The 26,125-nt window shown below is 40.1% G+C and overlaps 1 protein-coding gene across 8 annotated transcripts in view; it reads right to left on the bottom strand.

Annotated features, from left to right (window-relative positions):
- Positions 1-26,125, bottom strand: part of Kcnj16 (potassium inwardly rectifying channel subfamily J member 16) — a 54,767-nt gene that overhangs the window by 5,050 nt on the left and 23,592 nt on the right. Inside the window, exon 2 of one of the 8 annotated variants that reach the window (XM_069993171.1) lies at positions 8,853-9,023. The exons of 3 other annotated variants lie outside the window; for them this stretch is intronic. The gene's annotated coding sequence lies outside the window, so the exon portion shown is untranslated. 4 more of the 8 variants (XM_069993175.1, XM_069993170.1, XM_069993176.1 and 1 more) reach the window with 4 other exon arrangements.

Raw genomic sequence — 26,125 nt, 5'->3', positions numbered from 1 at the left:
CATATAAGCTTTCCACCTACTTAAGCCCAACAGTTTTCTATAAAGAAGGATGCAACAGTTTCTAGCTTTATGTGCTAACCTGAATGGTACCCATTGGTTGCTGGAATAGGTAACCTCTCACCTGTTGCTTCTTCTTTTCCCCACATAGACTTTTCTTCTTGTGTGTTTCCCCAGACAGAGCAGAAATGACAAGCACATCCCATAAAGCACATCCCATAGACTCTTAGCTCCACCCTTCCTCTTGGTTGGAAAAAAAAAAAACAAAAAACAAAAACAGAAGTTAAAAAACAAAAAAAAAAAACGCTCCCGTGAAGCTTTCAGTAAGGTGTAATGTTGCTTCTGCTTTGTCTTCTCACATCCATCATCCTTTTAACTTGGACACTGGCAGCTCTTTTCTTTCTCTTTGAATAGGAACACAAAAAATTTGCCAAAGTTGCTAATCTTGTTTCACTCTTAAAGGGAGAAAGCAAGGATAGAGTTGGACCCTTCCTCCTTTCAGTGTTTTTCCCTAAAAATTCAGTCTACAAAAGATCAAAACAGCAATACGTGTCCTATTGATAGTCTTTATCACATCTGTGGATCTCACAGCTGGATTATGAAAGTTAATGTTAAAAAATGCAATGATCAAAGTCATCTTCAGTGACTCCATGCAAAAAAGAAATAGGGAAGCCGATGTGACGGTTCTCTAATGGCTCGAAATTCCCTGTGTCAGGTGAGAGAAGGTGTGTGCAGGTGCAGATAATATATGAAAAGATTCTTCTATTTGCCACATGGAAAGTACCATGCAGTATGAAAAAAATCTGCCCCTGACACTGAGAGCTCTCTGAACCAACCAAAGAAATGAATCACTCAATAATGACCCAGCATCTTCACATCAAAAAAGGGCAGAAAGAGTTAACCTCTGCTCAGTGAGAATCATTTTTCTCTTTCTCCAGGGATCAGGCCCATTGTACAATGAACTCATTGTGCAGTGGGTCCCTTAGAAGGATGGATTGTGCTTGTGACCGAAAGATCCTGTGAAACACTGTGGATTTCTTACTGGCTCTCTGCATCAACCCATTCTCCTACCCATCTTTCAGATCTGTTTTGGGTAATTACCACTTCTTGGTTATCACTTCAAGCGAGCTTTGGGGGAGAAAAATTGTATAATTTCAGAACATGACTCATGGCCACCAAAATTCATCTTGGATGGTGGGAAAAAGTATCTTCATGAATTTGGTCCATAGTATCCACCAGTTAGTAGTTACTGAAGCTTTCAATCTGCCTCGTCATTAAGTGATACCCCAAACAGAGGAGAGCATCATAGCTCTCCTGGGATTTAGTGTACGCTCAGAATAGGATGTTTAAAGGCAAATATGATTTTGAATTAAAGAACAGTTTTAGAGATTACAGTTTTTGTTTTTGTTAAATGTTTCCAACCTACTTCCTTAAAGGAAGGGACTGAAAGTGAGCAGGCAGGGTTCATAAATCAAGAGCTACTATGTGACTCTGCTTTTTTTCTGCTGCCAAAAGAGGGGAAAAAATGATTTCATTTGAAATAAGGTTCTGTTGGCATCATTTTGAATTTCATTGGTGCCAACAACTGCTATCCTCAAGCTACTTTATAAAACACCTTCCAGATTGCACGTCCCAGCGCATTAATTATCACCTAATACAAGTTACAGTAAGCAAATCTGAGTGTGTGAGAAATATGTGGCTGACTAATGTGATGATTTCAGAGATACATTTGTGATGGTTGTTCTACCTCTTGAGCCACGGCTATACTTCTGGCTATTTAATGGTTAATTGGAGATTAGAGTCTCCTGGACTTCCCTGCTCAGAATGGCTTTTAACCCTGATCCTCTTATCTCAGTCTCCTGAGTAGCTAGGATTACAAACTTGACCCACTGGCACCCAGCTAAAAGATACCTTTGTGAGAATTCTGCCCCAAATTCACTGCATCTTCTGTGGTTCTTTATTGTGTCCATTTCAATTTATCAAGACATTAGCATTTAGATTATGATTTAATGCATCTGTCGTGTGACTCTTCAACCTCATAAATGATGCATTTTTAAACACAAATATCTTCTTGTCAAATGATATTTCTTAGTTTATATTAACTAGTAGGATCTGCTTAAAGGGTCTCCACTTTCTATGTCTTTGTCTGAGTCAAACTCTTACTAATAACAATGGATCATAAACCCAATAGGAAACATTTTCATCAAAAACAAGCATTCAGACTCATAAATGTTGATGCATTGTCACCTGAGAAGCATTTTGCCACATCCTCTCACATCCAGCTATTTACCAGGAGAGCTGCTCTTGGAGCTAGGTCTTCATAGGTCAACTTTCCCTTAGCATCCACAGAGCACAAAAGTTAAAAAACTTCTGTCACATTAATGACAGGTGTCAGTCTCATCTTTAGCATTTACTCAATCTAAATATATTCATTATTTACCATGTATAATTTGAGAGTTACCATTAAAATGGTAGAAAGTATTTATTTTTGGCGAAACCCAAGGGTTTATGTTTCTCATGTTTGAGGTTAACAAGTCCCTTCTTTAGCGCATGAAGAACCCAAGATAGCTGACAGCTGAGTCACCACCAATCAAATTACTCTCCTGGCAACTATGAGATCAGATAAGTTTGGGTGGAAATGTGATCCTTGATGGGGTGGAGAGAAGAAAAGGTGGCCTCATTCCTCAGGCAAGCCATTGTCCTGCTAAAACAGGCTTTTCTGAGGAGCAGTAAGGCTGAACACAGTGAGGATATGGGTGGGATTCCATTGGTGAGGAGGAATAAGAGAGGGCTGTTGAGTGAGTCAGGACAAACTGGAAAAAAAAAACAACAAAAAAAGTTCATCTATTTTATGATTTTTGTCCAAAACCCGTTCTGCAACTTCTTGCTTTGGAAAGATGCCTAAGGCTTATCTTTCTGAGAACTCTTCATCAGCCATACATAAAACTCTTAGGGGGAGCTTCTCATCCAGCCACTGAATTTCTGTTTCACCCAGTCTAGGAGATGGAGTCCTAGAGTTCTACTATCTCTACTCCCCGCCCCCAGCCTACCCCCACCTGTTCCAACTCCCAGCTTAAGCTGCTTCAGCTGTGGACAAGTCCATGGAATGCTCATGCTTCCTTCTCAGCTGTTCTCGTCCATCCCGCAGCTTGCTTGTCTTCCCTTTCTCTTCCTTGCTTCCTCCAAACCCTACTGTCTAGATGCAATCATCTGTCTCCCTGATATTGGATTTGGTCTCTCCCCCCACACCATATAATTACAGGTAGATACATAAGCTGCTTTTCCTGAAAAGGCCTAAACAACTTATATGGGCCCACTAATTAACTGGATAAAAAACTTGGAAGTATTTCTGCCTTCATTTTTTTTGTATCTTGGGCACTTAGTCTCTGAACCCTTTTTTTTTTTTTCCTTTTTGTGTTCTGTTCTCTCCTGTGGTCATTTTGCCAGCCTTTGGTCACCATTTTAGAATCCAGGAAGGGTGAGATAAAGTTACTTCCTGCAAGGCTTCTGGGACTTTCTTATGGTAAGAAACCAGAAGTGACGCTATAGCTCAAGTGGTAGAGTGCTAGTCTTGAGCTGAGGAGCTCAGGGACATCGTCCAGGCCCAGAGTTCAAGCCCTACAACCCACTAAAAAAAACAAACAAAGACAAAAACAAGAAAAAACAAGGCCAAGTCTGATCAATGAGCAAGCACCCATTTGTGACCACCACCCAACCACCAGGATGCCTGTAACTGTGACTGTTTAATAATTCTCCTTCTTCATGCCCCATTGTTTACTTAAACCTAAAGCAAAAGCAGATCTGGGTCAAGAAAATGAACTTTAAGGCTCTTACTTTAAGATCCGCTCCTGGATGGCCAGCAGACTCCACCCTCCTCTCAGCAAAGTCTCCACCCAGTACCTGCGTTACCTAGGCAACTGGCACACCTGGAAGAGGTCACATCTGCATCCGCTGAGGTCACATCTGAATTTCTCTTCCCATACCCTAGATAAGGCCTAGCCCAGGCCCAGATGCCCTCTCTCTGCTCTTTTCTAGCTCTTTTCTCTCTCCTCTCTCTTTCCCAGGCCTTTCCCAGCCATGCGGAGTGCCAACCTTGCCTGGTCCCAGCAGGTCTACTGAATAAACCTACCCCTTACCTGAATACCATGTGCGTGGTGCTGTTCTTACTTGGCTACCTCTTTTTAAAAACCTAACACCTACTTTGCCTCTTCCCTGGATGTGGCCATAGTGTGGAAGAGGAGTCTATTTCTCTGACTTCCATAGCCACATGTCTTTTTTTTTTTTTTTTGTCAGTTATGGGGCTAGAGCCCTGGGCCTAGAGCGCTGTCCCTGAGTTTGTCAGCTCAAGGCAAGTGCTCTATCACTCGAGCTACAGCTCCACTTCCAGTTTTCTGGCGGTTAATTGGAGGTAAGAGTCTCACGGACATTCCTGCCCAGGGTTGGCTTTAAACCGCAATCCTCAGATCTCAGGTTCTGTAACTCCGTGGTTTGTTGTTGTTGTTTGTTTTACTGAATCAACTGAGCAGAGTTTTATGCAGAGCAAAGAGTAGTCCGGAGGCTGGAGTTGGGAAGCTGAAATCCAGCATTACTGATGGCTACTGACATTGTTCAGTCAGATTTTCTTCAGTGACATCGACCAACATCTGAACTATCAACCCTGCTTCTCTGGAAACACTGCTATGATTGTTTTTTGATTCTTAAAAAAATATTATTGCCTTTAAGTAGTTGTACAAAGAAGTTGCCATTCTATAAAGAAGTTTATGAATACAGTGTTTCTTGATCAGTGTCATCCCTTTCAACAAAATACTACCAGGAAATTGATACTTGCCAAGAGGGGGTTAGGGCCTATGGGAGAGGGTGGATGAATGAAGGGGGAAAGGAGGAGAATGTAGCCAAGAATTCATTATGTATATCACAAAATTAAGAAAAATAAGGAAGGGGTGGGTCTAAGGGGGTGTGAAGGGGTGACACAGATCAAGGTAGAGTACATTTGTACACTGCTTTGTTAAATGGCAAAGAATTCAATAAAAGGCTTACAAAATAAGAAAAGTGAGGGAAGGGTTGTGTTGGGTGGGTTGGTTGAGAATGCTGTGATTTTTTTTTGTTTATTTTTTTGGTCGTGGGGTCTGAACTCTGGGCCTGCGTACTGTCCCTCAGCTCTTCAGCACTCTAGCGCTTGAGCCACAGTGCCACTTCCGGCTTTTTCTGCTTATGTGGTGCTGAGGAATCAAACCCAGGGGCTCATGCATGCATGAGCCACCTTCCTAGTCTACAATTTTGATTCTCCCATTATCTGGTTGATTATCTCATTATTAACATTGATGTGAGCATTATATATATATATATATATGTTTTGTTATAAATATATACTATTTTTATGTATCACTTTAAAAGGAAATAAATTATAACAAAATAAGATGAATGCTATTCAATAATTAATGCTTCAAGCCGGGTGCCAGTGGCTCACACCTGTAATCCTAGCTACTCAAGAGGCTGAGATCTGAGAATCACGGTTCAAAGCCAACCCGGGCAGGAAAGTCTGTGAGACTCTTATCTCCAATAAACCACGCAAAAACTGGAAGTGGTTCCGTGGCTCAAGCGGTAGAGTGCTGGCCTTGAGCTGAAGAGCGCAGGGACAGCGCCCAAGCCCAGAGTTCAAGCCCCACAACCAACAACAACAACAAAATGCTTCAACCTAAGTCCCCAGGACTCAATTTCCCTCTCTGTAAAATATCAAAGCATCCGCTTTTCAAGGCATCTTCTTTTGGTATGATACTATGTCCGAGTGACTATGATCCAGTAGACATTTTAATTTAAATTCAGTTTTTTCTCCCATTGAGCTACTTCTGTACACTTAGACTATATAATATACTTATACTGTATCAACACCCCCCCATATCAGGCAACTTTGTTTTCTTTTTACAGCTGTATAGTATGTTATATTACCTATTTCTTGTTCTCTCTCTCTCTCTCTCTCTCTCTCTCTCTCTCTCTCTCTCTCTCTCTCTCTCTCTCTCTCTCACACACACACACACACACACACACACACTCAACTCAGTTTAATAATTTTACAATTACTTAGTCTAAGGAGCCAAGCTAATGGAATTGTGACTAGCTAGCATAGTGAGCAGTGTAAACAAATTCACAAGGTGATTATCCAATTATTCCTTCTCATAAGTGTGCGTACATAGTCCTCTAAGATGAATCTAGTGATTTGTCTTGTCTTTATTCTGATAATCAGCCCACCCATCTCTTTTTAGATCGAACTGTAACCCAAATTGCATAATTTTTTACTTTAAGGTAAATCTGGTAGGGATAGAAATCAGAATACGATTCTATATCCCTTTAAAAGACACAGTTCAGACATTTTTGCACAAAGGAAGCTTTTCCTCAATGATCACTAAATTCTCCATTTAAGAATTTGTTACTAATTAGTTTCATGGTATCGATCTGTCTGTTTCTCTGTCTGTCTATTCCTGGGGGCTACACTCGGGCTTAGAACACTGTCCTTGAGCTCTTTTGCTCAAGGCTAGCTCTGTACCACTGGAGCCACAGCTTTACTTCCAGATGTTTTTGGCAAATAGTTGCAGATGAGATCATCATGGACTTTCCTGCTTGGGTGGGCTTTGAACTGCCATCCTCAAATCTCAGCCTCCTGAGTAGCTAGGATTACAGGCCTGAACCACCAATGCCCAACATCAATGCATTTTTTTAAATCATTTAAAAAATTGAATTCTTACTATAAGCCAAACACACACACCTGTGAACACTGAAGGAGACCATCGCATTTTTTTTGTCATTTATATTTGGGAATTTACTCATCAATAAAGACAAATAGAATAAAGTGAGAGAATCTGTGATAGTCATAACAACAATACAGAAAACAAAACAAAACACCAACGTGGAGAAAGGCTGGAAGCAAAAGAGGAGGTTGCTGTGTATCAGGTGCCATCGGAAAAGGCTTGGCCCAGAATCTGACACTCAAATTCATAACATGCTCCATTCATCTAGCCTTAGGTAAAATGCTCACTCCAACCTGGCTTGCCCTCCTATTTTGTTTGTGTAAGATGGTAGTCACTATCTGGTTGTTAAGGCTCTCCTGACTGATAGGAGTAGTTGTCTGCTGCGCTCCTTGTTCTAAGCTAATTTTAAGACCTGATTCTCATAAGAACCAAGCATCCTTACAGGAACTCATTGGCACTTTATCACTGATTGCAGGTTTTCCCAATTTGTCACCTCGTTTCACCTAACTTATATAACCGCTTACCTTCTCATTCATCTCTCGTCTTTTTCTTCCAAAGGGATCATCATAAAACTGAAATTCAACCCCCCTGCCACTATGAAGCACAGTCCCAAATCCTAATATGATCCCTACAAGAACATTGACGTGGGACAGGAAGACAAAGATCAAAGACTCCTGTTCTAGTTCAGGCTCCACCCATATCTTAGCTTCATCATATTATCATCTTACTTTAAGTCTGGCTGTATTCATTTAACACTTAAGAACAGTAGCTGATTTATCTCAGAATGGCTTTCACAAGGAATAAGTAACATAATAAACAATATAGCAAATAATAAATAGATAATATAATACAAAACTAATATAATACATTGGTAGCAATCTTGGGAACTCTCACTTTTTATAGTCTTTCTCTAACCCAATAAATACCTCTACTCTGACAACTTATTAAAATGGGTTCTTATGTGAGAGATCCCAAGCTCCCATGTGAAAGTCAAGCAGGAGTTAATGAGATAAGAGAGGAAAAAAAAAAGCTTCCCTGGTAGAAGAAAGAGTATCTGTCAGCGTTCTGTGGCTCAGAGACACAGGGGCAGATTGTCCAAAGAAGTGAGTGTGGCCAGTGATAGGAGCAACACTCAGGGTAAAAGGAGGCATAGCATCTGTGATCTTATAGGTTGAACTAAATTTTGTGTCTTTCTCTCAAGAACAGTGAAAGCTATTGAAGTACCTTAACTAAGGGAAGTGCATGATAATGTTTGCATTTTTAAGTGATCACTCATGGTGCAGTGGACAACTGGTTGATGAACTTGAAGGATGGACAGGGGAAGATACTGGTCAGGTAAGAAGTGATTGTGTCTGGAATTTAGGATGACACGAGACTCCAGGTTGTAACAGGAGCCCTCTCTCACTACAATGTTCCCTCCCCCTGTATCTGGGACAGGCTCACATGACATACAAGTGACTAACCAGAACATTGCAATCAAGATTGAATCTTGAGAAAAGGACGTAAGGGTGTTGAATGGTATCACTGAGGGTGCAAATGGAAAAATGGAAAGCCATATTAATGGCAATGATGAGCTGGTATCTACCTAAATGTTCAAAGGGAAAGAAGAATACAGGTCGTGCCTTTTAGGGAGATAGTCTGCAGTATCATAGTTTTGTTTTGTCTTGCCCTATGCTTCTATTCACAATAGTATCCTTGCTTCCTAAAACATTTGAGATGCTATGCTTTTTTTAAAAAAAAATTCTTTTTGGGTGCTTTTTCTACTTGTGAGCCAATGGAAACTTGAAAAAACAACCAGATAAAATTTAGATCAAGCTGGACGCTGGTGGCTCACGCCTATAATCCTAACTATCCAGGAGGCTGAGATCTGAGGATCATGGTTCAAAGCCAGCTCAGGCAGAAAAGTCCATGAGACTCTAATCCCCAAGAAAAAAGTCAGAAAAAGTCAGAAGTGGTACTGTGGCCAAAGTGGTAGAGAGCTAGCCTTGAGCACAAAGAGCCTCAATGACAGCACCCAGACCCCAAGTTCAAGCCCTAGGACTGTTTAAAAAAAAGATTAATGTGCATTTTTATAATACCTTCTATGTACAATAATATGACTTCGTCAATCACCTGAACTGCTGCTGTGCAGACTATCAGCAGAGTCTAGCACACTGGATCACTTCAAAGTAGTTGTCTACTTCTCACTGCAGTTGATACCATCCTCTCATATTCTCAGTGGACCCAGTCCATAGCAAGAACTTCCAAGTAGGTCTCTTGTTTTTGTCCTTCTGTATTTTAACCCTTTTTAAATGTAAAAATGCAAAATCAAAATAGGTAACTGTCTGCTTAAGAAACAAATTTCCCATTGCAAATAGAGGACTTTGGATCTTTACAGTAAAGTTTGACAAGCCCTACTCTAACACAAAAGATTGCTTTCTGGATGGGTTGATTGGCTTGTCCCATGGAATATAGTATCAGTTGTATGAAGAAAGACCCACAGTCTTCCTATTTGCCCCCGTCTCCCCAGCAGCTACTGCAGTATGTGCCATGCAAGTGCTCATTATTTATACTTTGATAAAAGAGATGCATAAATGGTTGGACAATACAAAGATGTTATTTATCCTCAAGGAAATTTCAGCCCATGTGTATATGTGCATGCATGTGTATATGTATATGTCACTGAGACTGAACTCAGGGCCTTGGGCTTGCCAGATAGATGCTCTACCACTTGAGTCACTGTCAGACTTTTTTGCACTGATTGCTTTCAAGACAAGGTTTTGCTATATGCTTAGGGGACTTGAGACTTTGATTTTCCTATGTGTGTTTCCCTGTAATGCTTGAAATAGCAGGCATATGCCACTACACTGAGCTATTGAATAATGTAGAATCACTTGAGTAAATGAACTTCTATACATGGGCTGGCCTTAAACTTCCCCTTCTCAAGGAGCAGCTAGAATTCAGACTTGAGTCGCTGTGCTTGGATTCACAGTTATACTATACTGCTCAGCAGATATCCCAGAAATGATTGTAGTGCTGTAGCACAATAATTGGATGTCACTATGCTTCAGAACTCTCTGGAAATCTGGAGTTAAGAGATTGTGCCTGGCACTAACATATGTTAAATTAAATTTGTTATATCTGTATTAACATACTATATACTATATAATTATATATAATTAGATGTTTTTGTTACTAAATTATAAGGGATGTTACTTCACCAATATTAAGTTATGCCATTAATGTGCATCTCTCTTTTATCTACGTCCATCACTTTACTTGAAGTGTTTTTGAAGGTAAGTTAGCTACTTGTGATAACATACTCTGAATTTGGTATGCCATCTGCTACAGAAATTCCACTTGTAAAAAGTTATTCCAAAGAAACTACCATGGGTAAACACAAAGACTTGACTACAGTGGTGCATTGGAGGGCTACTTGAATTGACAAAATGTGAGTATTGCTTAACCATCTAATAATTGTGGGTTTGGTGGATAGGTAGTGGAATAATCACATAATTACTCTGTAACCATTAAAAAGATGAAGGTCAAGGCTAACAGGAAAAATCTGTACCAGATTGCTTCATGCAGATAAAAACAGAATTCTAAAACAGCTGGAATGATAAAAATTTTAAGTTCAAGTATATTTAAATATGGAGAGAAGACAGAATTATGTACAACAAAATAATAACTGTGGCCCTCTCCATTTGGTGTGAATTTTTTTCTGTCTACATGTTTATGTTTCTATAATTTTACAATGAACATACACAATTTCTGAGTAAAAAAGAAAACAGACATTTTTCGGTTCCTACTTTGAAGTGTACCAATTTTAAGGCTGAGAAAGGAGAAAACAAACCAATTGTAATCTAAAAGCATTTATTAGACCTTTTAAAAGGCAACTATAAATAGCCAGAGAAGCAGACAGTCTTACAGACATTTGAAATCAGACTGATGCTGTAATTTTTTCTGGAACAATTCACAGAAACAAATACAGTGACATTTAATTCATCTAAGTAAAACCAGATCTCATTTGAAATAAGGAGGTGGAGAAAAAAGGGAGTCGGATCATATTTAGCCACTGGAGATCCATTGGAGAAATCAAGAAAGCTGTCAGTAACAAGTCAGGGATACATACTGCAGAGTTAGAACTAAAGATGTATTGATATTCAGTTTCCCCTTCTCAGTATTCCCTTTGCCCCTTTCCCATTGCAGAACATAGTATACTACAATTATCTTCATTTCCTACCTTCATACAGCAAGGTCCATTTTTAGGAATCTTGTATGTGTGTGTGTGTGCACAAGTGTGTGTGCATGTGTGCCTGTGCGTGTGTGTGTGTGTGTGTGTGTGTGTGTCTATGCACTCAAGATTGGCATGCTACCACTAGAGCCACAGTTTTACTTCATGCTTTTTAGGTGGATAATTGGAGGTAAGAGTCTTACCTGCTCAGGCTGCTTCAAATCACAATCCATAGATCTCAGCCTCCTGAGTAGGTAGGATTTACAGACATGAACTACCAGTTTAGGAGTCTTTTTTTTTAACCTTAGTATTTTAAAGAATATTGGAAAGAAAATGTTTTTTGAAAGTTCTGCTATGGTAACAGCATTAAGGGCTATACTGACCAATTTCCACAAGCCCAAAGAAATACTTGAGGGCAATTATGAATTAAGGATGCAATTTACCTAAGTTACTGACCCTCACCAACTCTTAACCTATGCATACTTGTGACATATTCTACCTCACCCAGATACCTTACAAGCAGTACAGCACGGCATTGTTTTTTAAAAGGCTGGTCTTCTAACAATTTGTCTCTAAAATCAAATAGGAATGGATGGCATTTGTGGCTTTCTGGGGATCCATGGCCTTCATTCTGATTTAATTGCCCCAAATGATCCTTGTCCATCCCCAAAACTGAGATTGACTATGACTACCTTAATTGTTTTAGATGTGAGACATGAGTTTGAGTCAAACTGATCACCAGTAAGAGGACCATGTTATATATCTCTTTGATTTTATGTTTACCTATTGGGAAATCCAGATGCATGGATTATTTACTATGAGGACAAAAATGAAACCATTCTCCACATCCTTCTTAGAGCACCTGGCATTTGGTAAGTATCTAATCATAGAGCATGTATTCCTGCTTCATTCTCAAGGAACCAAATGGGAATAGGCTCATCTTATGCAAAGCAACATTATCATTCAAATACAAATCCCTCTAAGAAGTTTGATGCTGACTATTTATGTGGTGAATGATCAGGTGAGCCATTTCCCAGACTTGCTTGATAGTTCATTTTGGCACCTAATTGCCTTGACCTTCATAACTTTCAGGAAGACAGGACAGAGCTGCCCAGAAGAACAGCAAGTATCGTTTAAAGTACAAGTCCCGTGGCACAATCACTCACTTTTCACTTTCCAACGATGACAACAACACTTTTCCCTGAATTTCCAAATGCTGGGTTGCCTGCCACTGACCTTTAATAGACCTCATGGAGTTTTGCATTGGAGCTACTTTGACTAAACCAGTCATTCATTCCCAAACAAATGTAATTTATGGAAAGCATATGTGCCGTGACTTTTGACCTTCTCAAGCGCTGGTATTTATGGTATTCCAACAGAAATTCAAGTCCTATTTCTCAGTGGCTATTTTTTCCCCAATTGTGAGAAAGGCCTGCAAATTGTCCTCTTTGGCAATTTACATAGTCTATTTATTAGTCTCTTCCAACTGCCGAGAATCATTCAACTCGCAGACGTGATTTACTCGTGGACCAGAAACTCCCTGGATAGTGTCTACAACTTCTTTGACCTTTAAATGCTTTAGTTTCTGTTTTAAGCTGTCAGAATGAAAACTTAGGACATCTTTATTGGTAAGGAAGAGAAAGCAAGCCTAACTTGCTTTTAGCTCAATTCCCATTTCCCCTGTGAATACAGATACATTGTGAAGGACTTACAAACACAAGACAAAAGATCCCGGCTAGGAAGAGCCAGATAGATAGGCTCAGAAAACAATACCCTACACAGCAAGCTATTATCACAGGAGCTTAGCTTTCTATTCACGTCTGCCCACTCCAGACCTCTTAGTAAGCAAAGCATTGCCACTTGCTACAGAGAATGGAACACCGAGTTACCTGCCAGGACTTAGTGCATTTGAAAGACTCTTGACTTCCCATCCATCAAATTTGCTGTTTCCTTCATCACTTGTGTTTTTAAGGTTTCCACTATGGTATTATAAAGTACGAAAACATCACCATATTCTGATTTGGAACGCTTAAATTTCATAATCTTTGAATATGTATGTGAATCATTACCACCCAAGTCAGTAATATCTTCCACAAAAAAAAGGGGGAGTACTATTTTCCAACACATCCTGGGCTGGAATATTCATTTCTTTTGATAGGCACTGAGGAATTGAACTTGGGGTAGATGGAGGAAAACTTCCCTTTAAGTCTTTTCTGTAAGAGTCACTATATCATAGTCAAATATATTGGTCCCTATAATGGGCTGGGGGAAAAAAAAAAACAGAAAATGGCTTTATGTATTCTTCTACTTAATCAATATTTAAATCTATCTGAGATATCATAAGGATTGTAACTAGGATTATGAGTAATTCTACTGCCTTTAAGAACCTAAGACTGCCCAGCACTTGTGGCTCAAGACTATAATCCTAGCTATTTAGGAGGCTGAGATCTGAGAATCATGGTTCAAAGCCAGCCTGGGAAGGAAAGCCCATGACACTCTTGTCTTCAATTAACCACCAGAAAACTGGAAGTGGAGCTGTGGCTAAAAGTGGTAGAGTGCTAGCCTTGAACAAAATAGCTCAGGGACAGCACCGAGGCCCTGAGTTCAACACTCCCCTCCCCCCCGACCAAATAAAGAACCTAAGACTTATCTACCACAGACATTCTGCACTGCCTAGAAAGCTCTCAGAATGATTTCTCTGCATGAGATACTAGTACCAAAGTGATCACGAGTCTGCTATATTGAAAGAAAGAAAGAAGGAAAGAAAGAAAGAAAAAAGAAAAAGAAAAAGAAAGAAAGAAAGAAAGAAAGAAAGAAAGAAAGAAAGAAAGAAAGAAAGAAAGAAAGAAAGGGAAAGAAAGGGAAAGCAAAGCAAAGCAAAGCAAAGCTGGGTTTGAGACATTCCCCCCAGCATTGAAGAGTCAAAGGTACTTCTCAGAACACTATTTTGTGCTTAATTGTTAACTTTAGAGACAAATGAAGAAAGTTGGGACCATAGATAAGTCGTTAAAGAAATTAGTGAGAAATCCAATTACATTTGACTTGGGATAAATCATATGCTTTGGAAAGAATACCCCATTTTTGCATACTGTTTTTTGTTATCTTAGTTAAATTACTGAATAAGCACGATGCAATCAAGAGAAACAGTCCAAGTAGTTGAACAAAAGGCAAAACCTTAATTCCTTGGGCAAATTCATCCAGGAGAAAATGTGCTTAGGAAAATCTAAGAATGATCCCATCTGAATCAAAATTCTTTCCCAGCCAAGAATGTACACAACGAAGCTGAATACAGAAAGATTTCTAACATATCTAGAAACAATGATTCTAGTAACTGATTTTGTTAAAGACTATTTATAATATTTTTAACTGTAGATCCCATAGTGTCTTTGATTTGAGGTTGATAGGGAGAGATGATACTCTTTTCTCTGATAATAAAATATCTATTTGCTTCAACTTAATCAATATGCCATTTTGCACCAATGTGTGATATTGAAATGTTAACGCTTGGGAGTATGAAGAAGTTTAAAATACTCCTAAAAGACAATATTGAATTTTTTTCAAGAACTGAAATGTTCCCATTTGTAATTTAGTATCCGAGGAAGAAGTATTGGCTCTTTGGCTGAGAAGTATAAACTTAGTAATTGAATTCCCAAATCTTGCGTGTAAGTTTTCTGTGAAGAAAAGAAAGTGGATGGGCTGGGAAGGTGGCTCAGTGGTAGAGCGCTTGCCTTTCATGCCTGAGGCCCTGGGTTCGATTCCTCAGCACCACATAAGCAAAAAGAAAAAAAAAGCCAGCAGTGGGGCTGTGGCTCAAGTGGTAGAGAGCTAGCCTTGAGCTGAAGAGCTGAGTGACAGTGCCCAGGCCCAGAGTTCAGGCCCCACGACCAGACCCCCCACCAAAAAAAGAAAGTGGACACTTTCACTGAGGAAAAAACAACAATTAAAAAGGCTATGGTGTACCTCAGTGTGAAAGCCTTTGCTTACCAGGCAGTAGCTCCTGAGCTCAATCCATAGACAACACCTCCTTCAGATTAAAAAACAATCTCCAAATACAGATTTTTTTTTCCAACAAATTGTGTGATCTCATGTCAGCTCTCATGTCCCTACGTAGTTCAGGGATGAGATAACAATATGGTAAGGAAACATTTGCCCTGTTAATCATTCATAATCTAAAACCGTGGGAGAATCCAGACAAGAACAAAGTTTACAGGTCTAGTGCGTAGATCATTGATGATGCTAACTGAAATTCGCCTGTGTGTTCCCTGCTTCTGCTTTTGGTGACAGCTTTCCCCAGCCCAGCTCAACGACTTCTTTCAGAAACTTGGTACCAGATTAATCTCTCCTGACCCCAACAACAATACTAACTGGGTGTGTTTATGCACAGCTGTAACCCCGCCTACTCAGCAAGCAGAGGTAGGAGGTTAGAAGTTCAAAGTCAGCCAAGGCAAAAATTAGCAAGACTTTATCTCAATAAAATAACAGCTGAGTGATGGTAACTTGTGCCTATTATCCTAGCTACTTCAGGGGATGAGATTAAAAGGATCACTCTTCTGTGCAAGCCTGGATGGAAAAATCTAGAAAATCCCATTTCAATGACAGAAGTTGGGTATGGTGGCACAAGACTATCAACCCAGCAATGGTGTATGCTTAAAATAAGAGGACTAGGGTCAAGGTGAGTGTCTGTGTAGGAAATCAAACCCTGCTTCAAATATAACAAATGCAAAAACAGGCTGGAGGCATGACTCATTGGTAGCATACTTGTCTAGCAAGTGTGAACCCCTGAATTCAAACCCCTAGTACTGTCAATGCACAAACCAAAAGCTTTTTAATTTTTTTAATGTTTTTCCAATTACCCAGGTAAGACAGAGAGTAGTTTACTATATGACATAGAGTTTGTCATAATTCAGGTCTCTCTAACTAGATAGCAAATGGTATGTAATGCTTCATGTCATACACTGGATAAGCTTATCATTTGGGTAGAAGTCTTAAAACAGGTATCTGTCTGTCTGTCTGTCTGTCTGTCTTTCTATCTATCTATCTGTCTATCTATTTATCTATCTATCTATCTGTCATTCCTCTTACTCCAGACACCAGGTTGAGGGGCCATATTTCAGCAAAGGTGGCCCTCAAGCTTTCCTGAGACACATCAGTTTATGGTCCCTATAATATCCAATACAGATGAGTATATACCATTACAATGATGAATGACTATCAACCAGTGAGATCCTACCAAACCAAACCATGAAGGATTTGAATTATTGAAGACCTCCCTGGAATCTATTGTATTTCAGTAATACATTTGCATACACTTGCATAACATCCAAAGTCTTTAATTAAAATCCAGGTTCAGCAAAATAAAACACCAGGAAGTGGTACTTGAAGAGATGGAGTGGAGTCAAGAGGAAAAGGGTAGATGAAGAAAGAGAAGAGGAGGAGAAAATCCAATGGAAAAATGAACTGTATGACTTGTGGGTAGGGGCGGGAGGGGCGAGAGCCAGGGAAAGGGTAATATTGTCCGCAAAGACTTGTAGGCATTGTCTGACTTAGGTAACTATAACCACACTGTACATTGCTTTTAAAATAATAAAAATATTAAAATTTTATTTAAAAAATTGGTATATATCCTACAAAATTAAGAAGCGTGAGGGAAGGGATGGGGGGAGGTATGGGTGAGAATGTTGAAGGGGTGACATTGATCAAGATGTATCGTATTCACAAATTGCTTTGTTAAATGGTAACTCCTTTATACAACTATGTAAAAAAATATCAAAGGTAAATATTAAAAATCTGAATCATGAACAAAGAAAGAAACAAAAGGAATCTCAGGTTCAGTTCTATCAGTAAGAGTTATCTAGGTGATGCTTCTCTATGGAGACTTTCCAGTTTTTGAGATTATACAAATAGCGGGTGGACTTCTGGGTCACTGGATGTCCTTTAGAATTCATCCAAAATGCCTTAACACCGGGAGAAACAATCCCATGTAGGTGGTAGCACAGAGTATCCTAAGGAAAGCAGCAAGGGTACCACTTCCTCCTGGGTGCATCCAGAGTACATAGCATTATTTTTTTTCCATTTATTCTTCCCATGAGCAGAAGTTCGACTCTTATGAAGGAATTTGCCCTAGATTAGCTTGAGTCAGAGACTCAATATTGGAAAGGTGTGTGTGTGTGTGTGTGTGTGTGTGTGTGTGTGTGTGTGTGTGTGTGTGTGTGTGTGTGTGTGTGTAAATCCAGCTCTGTGTCTGTGACATTCCAGTCTCTCCTCCATATAGACAAGATCTCTTTGTGAAGATCTCAAAGCCATCTCACCAAAGTGAAAAGAGAGCAGACTTGCTCTTTGCAAGGAAACCTTCAAACTGACTTTTGATGGTCAGCTCTGAAAAGGATGAAGATGGGGAAGAATGACCCCCAATAAGCAGGCTTGTGTGAGTGACAGCCCAGCATCTGTAAAAACAAAGGGAAATTTAATCCATAACAGGTGACTGAGGAGAATCTGCCAGGTTAAAAGAAAAAAATCAGAGACGATATAGTATCTAAGTTAATGTTGAACAGGTTATAAAACGAACAGGGGTTAAAGAATCCACTATCCTTGTGGTTCAGAATTCCTCAGATGGAAGCCAAGTTGTCAGTATTGAAGAATGACATCCCTGTGAGTGGGAAGTTCCAAGAAGTATGTGGAACAGAGAAGGACAGGGCTCGAACTGAGTAGCCAAAGTGACCAGAAAACCATGGTAAAGGAGGAAGGAGAAGCAAATAGAGGTAAAACAGAACATGCAGATTAAAGCATATCAAAGAGCTTCAGCAAAAGAGTAGTCCATCCATGAGTATGAAGCTGAGTTGAAAGATTCACCCATTTGAGAGTTCAAGGGTCAGCCACAATCCTCACCCATACTTCTTAAGTCTCAGGTGCTCTATGCCTAGGGATTTATCTATACAAATACCCTGAGAATCAAATACAAGTATTTTCCATTTGTCACAGATACAGACTTGATGACTAACTAGTTTGATAGAGTTATTTAGGGTCATACCGGTGATAAATGGTGAGAGAAAAGGACCATGCCATCACTACAGTTTTGAGCTTTCCTGAGTAAAGAAGCTGTGGAGGTAAATGGAGTGAAGGTACTTCTTCAGAAAAAGTGGGATGGCCCAATCTCTTGAACTTGGGCTCAAGGTCAGAGTAGAATTAACGATGAGAAATACAGCCTGAGTTCCCAGAGATGAGAGGATCACCCATTTAAGTGGGAAAGAATGATTCATCTCAGAACCAGGAACAGAGAGCAGTGCACAGGAGGTCAAAGTTCCTGTCCCCAGACAGAGACATTTGGGTATCTGGATTGTACTGAAAGCTCATCCACATCAAACCCAGAAGGATAACAGAGGTGAGCAGGGAGAGAGGGAACAGAGGCATGGGATGAAAAAAAGACTAATTTCCCAGAAAATCAAGGCACTGATACAACAAAAATAGATTTTCATCCAGTGAAAGTAGTAAAAATATGTATAATTGGAGATATTTCATATCTACAATGGAAAGGTTGACTCTATCTTTTTTTCTTTCTGCCTATTTTGTAATAGAAGTCCCTAGGAGGGTGAAGGAACAGAGTTGAAGATAATACTGGAAGGGTAGATGGAACTGTTACAGATATGCACTCTTGCAGTCAGAACTTTGTTGAACACACACTGTATGGCGATCTAGTTGTGCCAATAATGAGAACATGAATGCACTCCAAGTAGCTGGCATACGAGATGCCATAAATTCCACCAACAGAAGCAAGGGTTAGGGCTGGGAAGGTGGCTCAGTGGTAGAGCACTTGCCTTGCATGCTCGAGGCCCTGGGTTCGATTCCTCAGCACCACATAAGAAAAAAGCCGGAAGTGGCGCTGTGGCTCAAGTGGTAGAGTGCTAGCCTTGAGCTGAAGAGCTGAGGGACAGTGCCCAGGTCCAGAGTTCAGGCCCCACAACCGGACCCCCCCCCCCAAAAAAAAAAGAAGAAGCAAGGGTTATGTTGCTTTTATTTTTTTGTTCACTAGTATATAGCTTTTAATCCGGTAGTATGAGATGGGCAGTGGTAAATACCGATCCAAAAGGATTAAAAGTACATCGTAGGGATGGAAATGTGGCTTACTGGTAGAGTGCTTGCCTAGCATGCACAAAGCCCTGGGTTCGATTCTTTAGTACCACATAAACAGAATAAAAAAGATATGGTGCTGCAACTCAAGTGGTAGAGCTCTATGGTTGAACAAAGGAAGCTCAGGGACAGTGCTCAGGCCCTAAGTTCAAGCCCCAGGACTGGCAAAAAATAAAATAAAATAAAAACAAAAGCACACAGTATTAGGAAGACTTCACACACACTCGAGTCTTCTAATTACTATCATCATTTGTTTGTTTTTTGAAATACTGGGGTTTAAACTCTGGTACTTGTGCTTAACTAGGCAAGCACTCTACCACTTAAGCCACATTTCCAACCCATTTGCCTTTAGATTCAGACCATAATACTTCTATCAATACCTTCTTCATTCCTGGGATTGAAACATGAATCACAACTTTTGGCCCAGACTGGCTTTGAACTATAGTCCTCTTCTATCCACCTCCCAAGTAGCTAGGATTACAGGTGTGAGTCATTATGCCCAGCCCCCAAAATCTTCTAATTTTTTTATACAAGTTATTGGCTTACTTTGCTACTATCTGTCCTATGCTCATTCATTGACTTTTTCTTTCAGTTGACTTTGTTTGCTTTTTAGTCAGTCATGGGGCTTGAACTCAGGGCCTAGACACTGTCCCTGAGCTCTTTTGCTCACGGCTAGTGCTCTACCACTTTGAGCCACAGTGTCACTTAGGTTTTGGGGTGGTTAATTGGAAGTAAGAGTCTCGTGGGGACTTTTCTGCCTGGGAGGCTCCGAACCATGATTCTCAGATCTCAGCCTCCTGAATAGCTTGGATAACAGGTGTGAGTCACCAGCGCTGGCCACATGACTTATTTTTATGTTTATTTTGTAATCCTGCAGAGATCTCAAATTTAAAAATCCCCCCCCCCTGCAAAAAAAAAAAATTCAGACTGAATCACTGATTCTGAGCAACTCTCAAGGAAAATCCAGGATAACACCACATACATCACAAGTGTCCAAGGATGGAATGGCAGGTATTTGTGGGCCACTGACTATTTAATACCTAGTCTACTTGGAGGCTGCTACCTTTTGAAGGTGAACCAAATTCAGGTTTTGAATATCAGTGGATATGAGAGCCTAATCAGGTCATTCCAGATAAATTATGTATTATTTTGCAAGCCAAATAATGATTTTTGCCTTCCTCATTTAGATTTGACTGTAGGAGACAAGTTGATTTCTGTTTGAGTCCCACCTCTCCTGTGGACCTAATGATGCAGATTAGTTATTTTCCCTCTTGTTTCCTATCCCTTAAACAGCATACTTAGGGAAATTAAATGAGATGGACGTGTGAAATAACAAAGGTTCTGAATGTTTCACCTGAATCTTGGGGCCTGTTTAAAACAGGAACTTCTGCCTTGACTGCCTTGAAGCTGTCATGGTGGTAATGGTAGGCAAAGCCATGAGCGCAGAACTAGTTCAAAACAGATGTGTTGATGTGGCCCTACCTAAAAAGATCAAAATGTGAAACGATTCATCTCTATTACACTCTGCACACATAACAAAATGTCCTTGGCCCTAACTCTCCTTGACTTCTTATCTTTCATGCCAGCCCATCCTCGAATACCTTCTCTGACCTTGGCTACAAGACTGGCCACGGAGATTGAAGCCTAAGGTGAATGTCTAAAAGCTGAATGTTGAATACAGTTGGGTAGAAAACCACTGAAGAAACCAATCGTCACTCACGTGAGTTTCCAAAGCTGCCTTTGATGTGATAATCCTATCCCACCATCCTCACAACAAGATTGCTTACGTTTTCCTAAACCTGAGAACAAATCATGCGTGTGTTTCTTGGACCTGAGCCATTTGGGATATTACGCTTGGAGGGAAAGCACTTAAGACACTTGCACTTTGTATCCTAACTTCCCTCCTCTCTAAAATGGAGTTCATTAAAAAACAAAAAAGTCGTTAAGTTTGGGCTCCCTATGTGCCAGGTTCCATATCAAAAGAGATTAAGTGGTATCTAAGAGATTCCTCTACTTAAAGCCGAGAGAAGGCAGGAAATCAGGAAAAATCACTCTGCTGTAGAGTAGCTAATTTAGCCTCTACCTCCCAGCTTACGAGTTATCAGTCTCTGGGGTGATTTCTCCAGCTTCCTCTGAGTCCTGGGGATTATACCAAGCCTCATTGGAGATAAAGAGAAGAGAGAAAAAAATGAGGTTTATTTTACAAGGAAAGAATTAAAGTTCTTCTTCCTATAAACAGGTATGATTAAATTCATGACAACATCTCCATGTGATCTTAAGAGTTTCCTCGTAGACACATTGCAGTCTTGCTAACTTGCTTTCTGTTAGATTAAAAAACAAAAACAAAAAACAGGAATCTACAGACTTGGGCATGCACCAAGTGTTATTTAGTCCATAGCAAACAGTCAGGTGTTCAGATGGAAAGAAATCAGTAAATAGGGGAAAGTGTTAAAAGTTAGAAAGCCGCATGCCCTCATAGCTTATCAGACTTCAGGCATTTTACTGATGCAGTTATATATCAACCATTGTTCATTTTAGAAAGCATAGTCGCAGCATTTATCTAGCTGCGAGTAGGCAATTAATTCCAAATCAACAGCAACATATTTTTTTTTATCACCATTGCAAATTCTTAATATCCCTTCCTTGTCACTTTGCAACCAGTGGAAAAGTAACACACGCACAGAGACAGCGAGACGGGTTTATGAATGCCTGTTTCCACAGGAAATTAAAAGATTCACCTCCTCCACACTGGCCAACGTCAGTCAGCCCTGTTCAGCTGCCTAACTCATCATCCCTCCAGTTCTCTTTCTCTGAATGCTATTTCCCTTAACAGATCTATAAACAGCGCTTGCCTTCTTCATTCTTTTGGTTCAGAACTCCCCAGAGATGAAAGGAGAAAGCAAAAATTGTTCCCAGCTAGAGACTGTGCAGCAATAAAGGGTAACTAGTGTACCCAGAGAGAGGAGGAATAAAGATGTCTGTTAGCAGAATCTACACACAGACACACAGACTCACACACAGACACACACACACACAGAATGAGCTGCAAGAGAGCAGGCAAGCAATTAGTTCAGGCTCAGATCATTTTGTAATCCACTACTCCTCAGTCTTACCTTATATACAGATAGGGGAGATCGGGGCCAAATTCTGCGTCCTTATAATCACACTGCCTCAAACAGGTCTCAGGGTTCTTTCCTTTCTGCCCTTCTAGTACATTCTCTGAAGCTGTCAGCACCTACCACCATGGAGATGAGAAAGTCCACAGGAAAATCTTGCTCTTCTTTGCCTTTCCGGACACATTCACCACAGACAAAGGGCACTGAGCTCCCAGCTTCTCTCCAGTGAATCAACACTTTCTTTCATTGGTTCCCATGCCTACTCATGGTAGGTATCCTTGCCAGTGGTGGCTGACTGAAAACGAAGAAGCCAAGAGAACTATCCTTTCTTCTTGTCCATTTAAATGTTTGCTTTTTTCTTTCCCTCTGATCATATCTCTATCAGCTTCTCAATAACAAGAATCTTCCCCTCTCAAATCACAAAGTGGCTACAAATTGTCCCTGAAACTTTTCTGACCCTGAAAGCAAGCTGGGCCTCCTCCTCCTAACAACCTCAGGACTTGTCCAACTTCTTCCAAGTCTGCTCTTCCTAAGTGTGATTGTCACAGTGAAGAGTTTTCTATGAGAATCCACACCCGTTCTGGGGATGTAATTCTACACCAAACGCAAACAGACTCTTGCCCAATTCATTTCATTTTGATTGCAAGGAAATGTGCACCCCTAGAAAGGTCGTTGACAAACAACCTTGGTTGTGATTCCAAGGACAAATGTTCAGATGTTCTCTGAGAAACAGGTGTCATGCTGTGGTTTCTTTTGTTTGCTTTCTTTTAAGTTCGAGAGAAAAGAAGGAATAAGTGATTCAAATGTTCATTTCTCAGTCATTATGAAGGCATTTATTTGGAATAAATGAGTCATAAAATGTTGATCTTTTCTCTGTTGTTGGTAGGAAAATGGGTGAATGCTGGTGCCTTTTCACAGGGCCTGGGTTGATGAGTTTTAAAGCGGGCCACTCTCTAGTTGATTGTAGTTGAGGTAAGCTTGATATGCTCTTCAATAAATGACTAGGTAAGGTTCAGGAGGCAGTGGTGAAGATCCAGAATGGAAGTTTAAGATTGGAGATGATCAGTACATACATAACATTTGAAGCCATACCATCCCCCCTCCCCAAGGGAGCTGACACAGAAGGGGTAATTACGAACAAGAAGCATTCTAACGACTCAGGCTCAAGCAACCCAATTTAAGAGAAGGATGAAGATAAGGAAGATCCAAAAGAAACTGGGAGAACATCCCGGAGCAGACAGGAAGCCAGGGGCTAGGACATGGAATGAAGGAAATGTGGCCGAACCATCCAATAAGACTTTGGAGAAACTTGCCTGAGTAGAGGAGGAAGAAGTGAAAATAGACTGAGAGGAGGAAGAGAGAGTCTGCATCATACTTTCAGAATGTTCTGCTGTTGAATTTAGTAGAAGAGTGTGGAGATGGAAGGAATCTGAGGGCTTTTCTTTTCTTTCTTTTTGTTTTATGGGGACAAGTCTATCTGTTTTGTTCTAACATGAGAGATACTATAATTTGTCAAGTAAGATATGATCATTGACTAATTCCTTAATGGAGTAAATGCCCTGCAATTGAGTTTGTGGGTCATTTGTATTAAAAACAAGTACCTGAGGTTCATGAAGAAGTGTCCTTTTTAGTCCTATGGTTTCATTGAAAATTTAAAAGGTGAGAAGGGTACTAGTGGCTCATGCCTGTAATACTAGCTATTCAAGAGTCTGAGATCTGAAGATCACAGTTCAAAGCCATCTTTGGTAGGAGTCCATGAAACTCATCACCAATTAACCACCAAAAAGTTGGGAATGGAACTGTGGTTCAAGTGATAGAGTGCTATCATTGAGCACAAAAGTTCAAGGTTAGTATCCAGATCCTGTGCCCTGTGTTCAAGCCCCAGGACCAACACATACACACACACAATATATATATATATATATATATATATATATATATATATGTATATATGGAATATATATGTGAAGAAAATATTACTGAAAAGTATTACTGAAGCAATCACTAGTAAATGTCATGTCACTATCCACCTGTTTCAGGTAATTGTATAAAAAAATAGAAATTCAACCAGTTATTTTGCTCCTGTCACTTTCCTTACTTTCCTTTATTTTGCTTGAATCATTTAACATTAACAAGACCTACAAGTATGCCCATTTTCCTTAAGAGTGGCATTAGTATTAAGACTCATTTATAAGACTAAGTCCTTGAAAACCTGCATGGCAAAAGTAGAACCTAAATGAGCTGGGCACTGGTGGCTCATGCCTGTAATCCTAGCTACTCAGGTGGCTGAGATCTGAGGATCATGGGTCAAATCTAGCCGAGGCAGGAAAATCTGTGAGACTCTTATCTCCAATAAACCACTCAGAAAACTGGAAGTGGAGCTGTGTCCAGAGTTCAAGCCCCACAACCAACAACAACAACAAAAATAGAACATAAATGATATAAACTGAATTTACTCAATATAGTAAATTGATAACATTTGATAGAACTTTTAGATAGCTTTGATAACAACATTGAAGAAAATGATTAGATTTCCCCCATCAGAACCTTTTTTCAAGGCTTAAAATCTCTTAGATGTAAGCTTCTTTGTCTTTGTATTTTTTGCAGATAGTGCTTTGTCGTGTGAAGAGGTTCAGTGCCTACAGCCTGTTTAGCAACACCTCTAATTTTTCCCACTGTTAGCCAGGTAAGCCCAACCCTGAATTGTGACTTATAAAAATGTGACCAGACATTGCTACACATGCTCTGGTAAACAAAGCTGCCCCTGGCTACACAAAATACCACAGATGTGAATTTTGCTCCAGGTGAGTAGACTCTGTAATAGAGCATTGGTATATATATACCAGTGCTCTAGATCAAAATATAAATGCATATAAAAACATATACAGGGCCAGATGCAGATATATGTATACATGGTCAAACTGACTACAGACAAATTCTTTTAAGACAGGATATCTTTTGCAAAAGCTGTACCAGAGAAAGCAATGTTTGACTTTGTTAGGACTCTGTGACCAAGCTTATAAAAACGTATTTTTACAAGCAGAAGCTAGATGTCAGAGAAGATAGGTAGAGAGGCACACTTCCATGGAAGGAACAGTGAGCACATTAATTTATTTCCCCTGAGAATCATGTTAACATTGTTAAGTGATGAACTAAGTTGTCCTCATGTCTTTTTTAGAGGGAGAGTAAACAGAACAGTCCGACGTGGAGATTCTGCGCCATCATGTCACCTGGAATTCTGCCACCCAACTATATTTAACCATACTATGCTCATATCCCCTAATCCGTAAGCGGGAGATAATATCTGATCATTATATGTTCATCAACTAGATCCGTGAAATAAGTTTAAGCAGAGGAAAAAGAAAGGAAACCTGTGTCATTTTTTTCTGCAGACCATGTAGCTGCGGCTGCAGGTCATGGATAGAAATGTCCATCTGAATCTGAATTTTCTGCATGTAATGAAAATCACAAAGGTGCTCTAGAGAGCCTCAGCCCCCACTGAAGCCAAGCCCACAGAATGATGGGAACGAACTTTACAGGTACCATGTTTTCCCAGCTTCAAGGCTTCCTGCTATTCTTTCTGTCTAGCTACCTTGGGAACCAAAGCAGGAAAGTAGGAAGTCCTACTTTGTAAAGTCTCTCCCTTCTCTTGATTCTCAAGTCATTTCAATCTTCCTGACATACGTTCCTTTCTTCAGCGAGACTGTGCACTTGTGAAAAGGATTACCTTAGCAGACTGTGAAACCTGAAATCATAAGTCAGTAGTGAGTTGGCAAGTGTTTCCGCTCCAACTATCAAAATCGTTTAATTTTAGAACCGAACAGGGAAGCATCACACAAGTTTCTATTGGAGTGGATCGTGTTTTGCAGACTGGTTGTTATACCTTATGCCTACACACGCATGCACACCTGGTCAGGCAAAGGCCCTCTGAG

This window comes from Dipodomys merriami, unplaced genomic scaffold (assembly GCF_024711535.1).
Source record: "Dipodomys merriami isolate MVZ:Mamm:240054 unplaced genomic scaffold, mDipMer1.0.p SCAF_42, whole genome shotgun sequence".
Taxonomy (NCBI): Eukaryota; Metazoa; Chordata; class Mammalia; order Rodentia; family Heteromyidae; genus Dipodomys; species Dipodomys merriami.
Note: the sequence above shows the minus strand (reverse complement) of the source record. Positions and strands in the feature narration are given on the sequence as shown.